Source organism: Cyprinodon tularosa, unplaced genomic scaffold (assembly GCF_016077235.1).
Source record: "Cyprinodon tularosa strain WSP-4 unplaced genomic scaffold, ASM1607723v1 ctg363, whole genome shotgun sequence".
NCBI classification, from domain to species: Eukaryota; Metazoa; Chordata; class Actinopteri; order Cyprinodontiformes; family Cyprinodontidae; genus Cyprinodon; species Cyprinodon tularosa.
This window is the reverse complement of record NW_024039078.1, coordinates 629,450-638,488: the sequence shown is the minus strand read 5'-3', so window position 1 is coordinate 638,488 and position 9,039 is coordinate 629,450.

Below are 9,039 nucleotides of genomic sequence, written 5' to 3'. Positions count from 1 at the left end.
GAGCATGAGCCTTGTGAGGACATTAGCAATTATGTAATTGTGTAGATGTGCCGATGTGGTAAGCATACAAGCCGTTGAGAAATCGAATTAGATTAAAAACTGGTATTGTGTCAGAGGCAAACATGTATAAAGTAGGAGGGCTCTTATGGACGTAATTACAAGACTATTGATGTTATATGCCTACAAACATGTAATGTTACACTACTTATGATGTAATAACATCCATTACAATAAGCCTACTTCTATTTTATACATCTCTGGAGCCAAACAGTTTGGGGTACTAAAAAAACACAAATACATGTTGAATGTACATCCTCATTTGCAATCCTGTCTGCTTGCATTGCTTCCAATTTTGTCAAAGCCCTCCTGTTAAAGTTGCAGACCGGCAGTCGTCCCCTTCCTCGCCCGACCTCTGCCTCTGCTCCTTCTTCCTCCTTGATCTCTGGCCTTAGGTCCATCTCTTCTGCTGGGCTGACGTTTCGCGCGTTTCATTTGGGATGGCTGGAGCTCTCGTCAAGGATTGTCTAAATACATAAGTAAAACATGCAGACAACACCATCAAAAACCAACCACAATTTCCTTAACGTACACTCACCGGCCACTTTATTAGGTACCCCATGCTAGTAACGGGTTGGACCCCCTTTTGCCTTCAGAACTGCCTCAATTCTTCGTGGCATAGATTCAACAAGTTGCTGGAAGCATTCCTCAGGGAGTTTGGTCCATATTGACATGATGGCATCACACAGTTGCCGCAGATTTGTCGGCTGCACATCCATGATGCAAATCTCCCGTTCCACCACATCCCAAAGATGCTCTATTGGATTGAGATCTGGTGACTGTGGAGGCCATTTGGGTACAGTGAACTCATTGTCATGTTCAAGAAACCAGTCTGAGATGATTCCAGCTTTATGACATGGCGCATTATCCTGCTGAAAGTAGCCATCAGAAGTTGGGTACATTGTGGTCATAAAGGGATGGACATGGTCAGCAACAATACTCAGGTAGGCTGTGGCGTTGCAACAATGCTCAATTGGTACCAAGGGGCCCAAAGAGTGCCAAGAAAATATTCCCCACACCATGACACCACCACCACCAGCCTGAACCATTGATACAAGGCAGGATGGATCCATGCTTTCATGTTGTAGACGCCAAATTCTGACCCTACCATCCGAATGTCGCAGCAGAAATCGAGACTCATCAGACCAGGCAACGTTTTTCCAATCTTCTATTGTCCAATTTCGATGAGCTTGTGCAAATTGTAGCCTCAGTTTTCTGTTCTTAGCTGAAAGGAGTGGCACCCGGTGTGGTCTTCTGCTGCTGTAGCCCATCTGCCTCAAAGTTTGACGTACTGTACGTTCAGAGATGCTCTTCTGCCCACCTTGGTTGTAACGGGTGGTTATTTGAGTCACTGTTGCCCTTCTATCAGCTCGAACCAGTCTGGCCATTCTCCTCTGCCCTCTGGCATCAACAAGGCATTTCCGCCCACAGAACTGCCGCTCACTGGATGTTTTTTCTTTTTCGGACCATTCTCTGTAAACCCTAGAGATGGTTGTGCGTGAAAATCCCAGTAGATCAGCAGTTTCTGAAATACTCAGACCAGCCCTTCTGGCACCAACAATCATGCCACGTTCAAAGTCACTCAAATCACCTTTCTTCCCCATACTGATGCTCGGTTTGAACTGCAGGAGATTGTCTTGACCATGTCTACAAGCCTAAATGCACTGAGTTGCCGCCATGTGATTGGCTGCTTAGAAATTAAGGGTTAACGAGCAGTTGGACAGGTGTATCTAATAAAGTGGCCGGTGAGTGTATATCGGTTTGGTTGTTTTCTTTACTCATAGTCAGTTGCTTTGTAGCCTACAGGCTATGGGGGATACAGTGTTATTACTATGAGATTAGGTGAGTAACACGCATCAAACCAACAAGTGAAAATTCATTAACTCGTATAATATATATCTACTTTCAACATTTCTTGAAGTTACAACCTTGACAGCCTGTTTACGTTCATTGAGATGTTGAGCAATCTTACAGTAGAAGGAGAAGAGGAGGCCATGGCTGGAAGCTAGCCACTGTTATGTTGTTTTCGTTCTCGATCACCTCGACAGACAGAATGCGTGTTCATGTTTTTTGAAGACTTGGTTTCGAGGGGTGGTCTGAAGGGAAGGGCATGGTTGTATATGTTCAAAAATATAGCTTGCTGGAAGATCTACTGCACCTTTAAATACATTTTCAAATGGATTTTTCAAAATCCAATTAAAAATAATAATGAAATTCATTTCAATTAAAAACATAGATGTATTTTGGAATGGGCATAGCTGGAGGATGGAAAAACAGGTTATTTTGCAAATGAAAAATACAATTAAAAATGTTCTGGAATGATGTATTCAGGCCTGAAAGAGACTGTTTATTAAAGAATTTCCTTTGCTGTTACTGGAGCTACAAGTGTTTTAGAGTCCGGTCATTTGTAATAAAATTAGATATTATTGAAGTTTATTTAACATCATCAGTGACCCCCCACCACCACGGACTGTTCTCCCTGCTGCCCTCTGGGAAGAGCCTATCAGACTGCTGAACTGCTGAAAAAAAACTCTTAACCCTTTATGGCACAAGTTATCGCTTTTGATCATTTGCATAACCCTTAAAAAATGGAGGCCCCCCTGTCCCTTAGTGAGGTCTAGAAGCACAAGATCTATATCCAGCCATTGAGCAAAGATAGAGCTACATGGCTGTACATTTTATTCTGGCATTTGACCAATTAGATGAGCCCTTGAATGATATATTACCTACTGTAAATTTAAGTTGAAAAGGTAAAAAGCTAACTGAAAATTTAAAAAGTTAGTAGGCCTAGTTAACAATTATATTTAGGTTTATAAACTAAAAGAATTTAAGTGCCAGTATCGGCATTAACTTAGACTTAGACAGATTTATTTTTTCATTTTGTATAAACAAGTGTAAACAAAAACAAATTTCGTTTCAGGAAAAAGAACCGGAGCGATAGAGCTTCAAGGTGCAGACACAGAGAGCATTATATTTAACAAGCAGTACAGCAGTAGTCAAAGCAGGTATGGCGTGTTCGGGGTAATGTGCACTATTAGATGTCTTTGTTTGACATTTATGTGAAAAGTTGACCTGAACTCTCTCTTTCACTTGAATGGAACAAAAGCTGAGGAATTGTTCATCAAGGACATGAAGGGATGGAAAACCACATCTAATCAGTCTAAGATTCTGTGACAGAACATCACCTATAATCACAAATACCACAAAAAAAAACAACAGATGTACTTTAGTCAGAGTTGTGTCAAAAGGGAACATGACAAAAACATACTGATAAGAATGCTCCAGAGGATTCATCCCCCAAAACTTTGTTTTTTTTTTGTTTTTTTTCTTTGAGGGGGAAACCCGCTGTACAGAATAAATGTCAGGATCCGGGACTTTGCCCACCAGAGGGCGCCGTGGATCCAAGCCTGGGGAGCTTGGACTCAGCTTGATCAGCTGTTTCCAGTCTGCTGATTAAGGAAGCTTCCTATTTAAGCTGTGTGTGAATTGCTCTCTGTGCTGGATCGTGTGTCTTACCTGTGCCACCATGCCTGTCTGAGCCTTGAACCTGTAAGATTCCTCTGAGTTCCAATAAATATTAGACTTTTAATCCTCCCTCTGTGTCTGTGAGTCTGCATATGGGCTAGTAAAACCGTTGCATCATGACAATAAACCAGCTGTGATTGAATACTTTTTGGGAAATCATGGGAAAGTAATGTTGTATTTCTGGTTGTGGCTATTAAAGTTGCCAATTTAAAACAAATTGCTGCACGAATGAATATTTGACAGCCATCTCTGTCATCAGTTCATTGCGTGCACACAATAGTGAAGATAAAAGGAAAAATTAATCCAAAATCTAACTATAGATACAAACTTATTACAAATGTAAATGTCTGTGTTCAACTATAAACCAAAGCCTGACTTTTTGTATATATGAAGCTAATATTAGGTAATCGCATACGAATTTTCAAATGTAAAATTCATTATTTGACTGTTTTTTTTTTTATTTGATTATTATTTTTACAGCACTAGTGGCTCGTTTTATGGACAGTAGGCTGACAGGAAAGGGGTTAAGAGAGAGGGGGAGAGACATGCGGGAAAGGATCGCAAGCTGGATTCAAACCTGTGTAGGTATGGACTAAGGCTTTCATACATTCGGTCGTGTGCGCTAACCACTGCACACCATTGTTTAACTTTTTTTATTATTATTATTGTGGCAGGTTAAAAGATTCAATTGATGTGGTAAGACAAAGTTTCTCCCCCAGAGTCACACATAAACACGCAAACCTAAATGCAGGTGAATGCCCACATATACCACAGTGCCACCTCCAATTATTGATGAAAAAAAAAGGAGAAACCAGCCCTAGAGGAACCTTTTTTTCATTTTACCTGCAGCACAGACAGCCGCCGCCTCTTCCTCGCTCTGGAACTCTGGCTAAGTTCACAGAGCAGTCTTAAGTGATCCAAATCCGATATTTTTGCCCATATACGACCTGTATCTGATCTTTTCATTTTTCTGAACAAGGATCCGATTTTTCCCATGCGACCCAGGCCACTCGGCTCTGTGGTCCTGAATCCGATACGAATCTGATCTTTTCAAACGTGTGAACGGCCAGGTCGCATTCATCAAAGGTCACTATTTTGGGTCTTGCTACGCATTAGGGGGAAGAAAAACCCCAACCATGGTGGACGATAATGTAGAGAGCAGTCTTTTTTTTAACTGTCTTGAAAAGATTGAGTTTTTAGGGTTGGGAAAGATCACTAGAAGCGCTCCAGCGCTAACATCAATGTTTACTTCCGTAAACCCAGAGCACGCTGGCTTGCAATGTCAACTACTGCGCATGCGAGAAACTTAAACTGTTTGCATGCAGCTCACACAGGAGATCACATACAAGTCTCATATATTTGAAAATGTGGCCACGCAAAAAAAAATTGGATTCCACAAAAAATAGGAATAAAGCATCAATGCCTACAGTGTGAACGTAGCCTCTGTCTGCATAGCGGGATTCTCTGATCTTCCACTGTGGTTCCTTTGCTCCAGAGGATTCATCCCCCAATATAGAACAGGAGGGGCCCGTTACACAAAGCAGGTTTAGCAATCTCTGCCTGCGGTTGGAAAATTTTTTGATTTCATAAAAGTTGTTTTGAGTTAGTTTAATGAACCCTGAGTAGGTCCATTCAGCGTTGAGCATGTGCATCACAAGTATGAAAAGTCTTTTGTCAAGCTATTTCATGACAACAGACAACAGGAAGTGCCTATTTTTTTTATTTTTTATTTTTTTTTTGGAAGTGCCTATTTCACTGCCACTGGAACTAGAGATTTTAAAGCAGAAATAAAAAAAATAAAATGAAGAATATGTTTAAAAGACAGAGAAACAGCGCTACAGCTGTAAAGGAGAGGAAGATGGAGTAGGAGAAGATTGGGTGAATGAGTGGGCTTATATGAAGTGTGTTATGGTAGGCCTTTTTATTAAAAGTGCTCTCCTCTCTGTTGTTCCATTTATTGATCACTGAAATAAGATTCTTCCTTCTAAAAATCAGATTCCTATTTGGAACTGCAGTAACAGGTCTTGTAAATTACATCTTTGCAGCAGAAACTGAATTTCAGTAAGTAAGAAAACAACATTGTACGAGACAAGTAGAATGTTTATTTTAGACATGAAGAATGTCATTTTGTTTGAAAAGTTGTTTTTGACAAAGACAAAATATATTTCAGATGTCAAAAATACATATTCAGGGGGCGTGCAGGTGCCGCAGTGGTTAGCACGCACAACCCATGTATGGAGGCCTTAGTCCTTGAAGCAGGCGACCCAGGTTGAAATCAGGCCTGTGGTCCTTTCCTGCATCTCTCTCCGCCTCTCTCATACCCCCTTTCCTGTTAGCCTACTGTCCAAAAAATGAGCCACTAGTGCTGTAAAAACTAAGAACAATTTTTTTACATACTCGGACAAACGAATAAATATCAAAACAGCCTGCTGTAGAAACAGCTCAGTCCTTTAAGCCTGACAGTTTTTCTTAATAATTGTTTGCCTGTTCTGTCCTCGGACTTCTGTTGGTTTCTAGTTGTGGACTGAACCTGGATCTGTCTCCTGACTTGGATTTATGCTGAGAACCTCTTCAGATCTCTGATCTTCTGGCCTGGACTCCTGTTAACGTTTAAAAAATGGATGTGTGTATGGAGAGTCTGAAAAATCCACACACAAATGCAGTGACATTTAAAGACCACTGATACTTTATAATTGTTTATGGACCAGAACTACTTTGGCGAATCGTGCTGTGTGTGTGTGTGTGGAGCTTGTCCTGTGCATGTATGAAGAACATATGTGTATTTGTGAAAAACGAGACTGATTTAGCTCCATAGCTGACCAGGATCCAAAAAAAAACCTGATGTTTTCTGCATTTCCTTTGAGACCTAATTTTATATATTCTTTGTTATGTTTTTATTTATAGATATTCAGATGGTTGATAATAAAACATATTTCTGTGGTGTGATGAACTAAGAGCACACATTTATTTCTTATTTACAAGGTCTTTGAGTGTTGCATAGTGTGATTTTTTTCAATATTTCTTTAAGAATTGAGGCAATAAAGATATAGGTATATAATTTGTGAATAATTGTTCAAATAATTTTGACAAATGTAGGGAGCCCGGGGCTGGTTGTCACACGAATAAGTTGTTATGCTGCAATTATCTTCTCCACCAGAGGGCGCAATTAAAAAGTGGAGAATTCGTTTTCTTCCTTTGTATGATCAGGTCTTATGGACTGAATAAGAAGTAGACAACAAATGTTAAGTTTAGATGAGCACCAATTAAACATTTTCCACTACCCAAAGTAAAAAATATGAACTCTTTATTTGTTGTCTATATAAACCTTAGCAGTTATACATGTGGACTTGTTAAAATAGATATTATAAGTCAAGTCTATGTTCTGACTTAAGCTAACATTAAAGATATTGTAGAGGATTTTTAAAAAGACCTTCCCTCTCCACAATGCGCGTGCAAGAGCATGCACAAGCCCATTCCTCCTCATGCACGCCCTGTTTAAAATGTGCTGTTCTCATAGCTCCAACAAGCTTACTATGTCCAGGGGACTATATAGTGGACTTTAGAGCAAACTGAGTTAACTGACCGTTTGGACAGATGATCACTGTATTTTGCCCCATTGGTCTCATAACTCCTCCTTCAAGGCGCGGCGCCTGCACTATCCACAGCGACAGCCTATGGTGACAGCTGGTCGCTGTGACAGCAAATCCCATAGTGCTTTGCGAGGAGAACTCCCGTGTAAAACATTCTGGGAGATATCCGCCTCTTCTGAGGCCTTTCTTTTCTTCTCACACACTTCGTAGACACTTTTTCTCTTACGACCCTCGGCCGTTTTCAAAGAACCGCGGTGAGAAAGATGAACTTCAATGAGTGTCTGTATGAGCTCACCACAGATATACACCTGAAAGTGCGCATGAGCAGAAAAAGATAGCTAACTGGATGAGCACGTAGGACGGCCTTACGTAAACATATCATCAGAATGATTGACAATTAGAAGGACCACTTATTTAGATGATCCACCCGGAAATAAAAGAAAGTCCTATATACCTTTAAGTTACAGTTTTGTAATGTTTGTTGCATAGTATGTCATGTGATTTTATATAAGTAATAAAAGTGAACTATTGTAATTTATTCACTTTCCATTATAAATAACAACAATAACCATTTTGTCCTTGTTATTGGTTGCAAAATCCAGCCCACATAGTGTGACACCTTACCCTTCGGCTGGGCAACTTATTACATGGTGACAATATCCATTAGACTGTATACAATTCTGTTTTGACAAAGTTATGAAAATGACACAAATACAAAATATATATCTGAAACATTGGTCTTTCCTCTGGCACATATATATATATTTTTTTAAATATATGATGTTTTGATCCCAAGATATAAATATGAGTGTATAAAGTGTGACAACTAGCCCCGGTCTCCTTATTACACAGAGCACATTCTAATTATGTTTACAAGAACAAAAAAATTTTAACATGTGGTTCACATTAGAAACAATAGGTGATCACAAGTTCCACACGTGTTCAAATGGTGAATGGAACATGGAATATTTGAACAAAATGATGAATCAGAGGCGAAAATATGGCCAAAATGATGCGAATCATTCATGGGATTTTTATAAAGGTCATTATCTTTTCTTGTTTCAAAATGAACTGTTTGTATTTCTTATTTTTTACTCTGCCTCAATTAATTCAACTTTGATTAATTTCCTGTATAGAGTACCCATTTTTGTTTTTCTGTTTTTACCTGCATTCTGTAGATCTATTGAGATCCACGTATTTAATTTGGAAAGCACACCTTCTGGTTAAAACTTTAAAAATGTGTCCAGAAACGTCCCATAAGCTCCATTAGTATTAGTTTCCTTATAAATACTATTCAAGTTGTATTTTAGCAGTTTTATCAATCAAACCCACCTTTGCCGCTTTGGTTCTTCTTCTTTTATACTTTATTTCCTTACTTTTTTCTTTTAGGTGAGGGGCGTTATTGACAGAACACAACATTGTTGGGGGGTTTTCTGCAGGATCATTGAAAATGTATTAACTGATTTCATGGATATTTTTTACCAGAGGTGCACCTCATGGCAAGGAACAATTCATCTAAATTTGGCAATGATCCAGATCGTGTGTTTTCTATAGGTGTAAGCCACAATATGGGGTGAAATATAGCCCCTTTTACACTGCCCTTTTGAAACCGTACCAAGATCGGTCCAAGCACGGTAACCGATGTAACTGTTTAGTGTAAATGTCACGCACAACTGAACCAAAACCTGTCAGACACTACTGAACCATGCTAAACTGGTACTAGTTCATCAGTAGGTCTCGGCGTGGTTCAGTTCTGGCTCAGGTCTCACATAAAAAAAGAGTGCATGAGCAGATCACATGAAACTTCAGACATACGTAAAGATACTAGCTTCCCTACCGTGCCACACGATTTCCAGTGATGATTCTG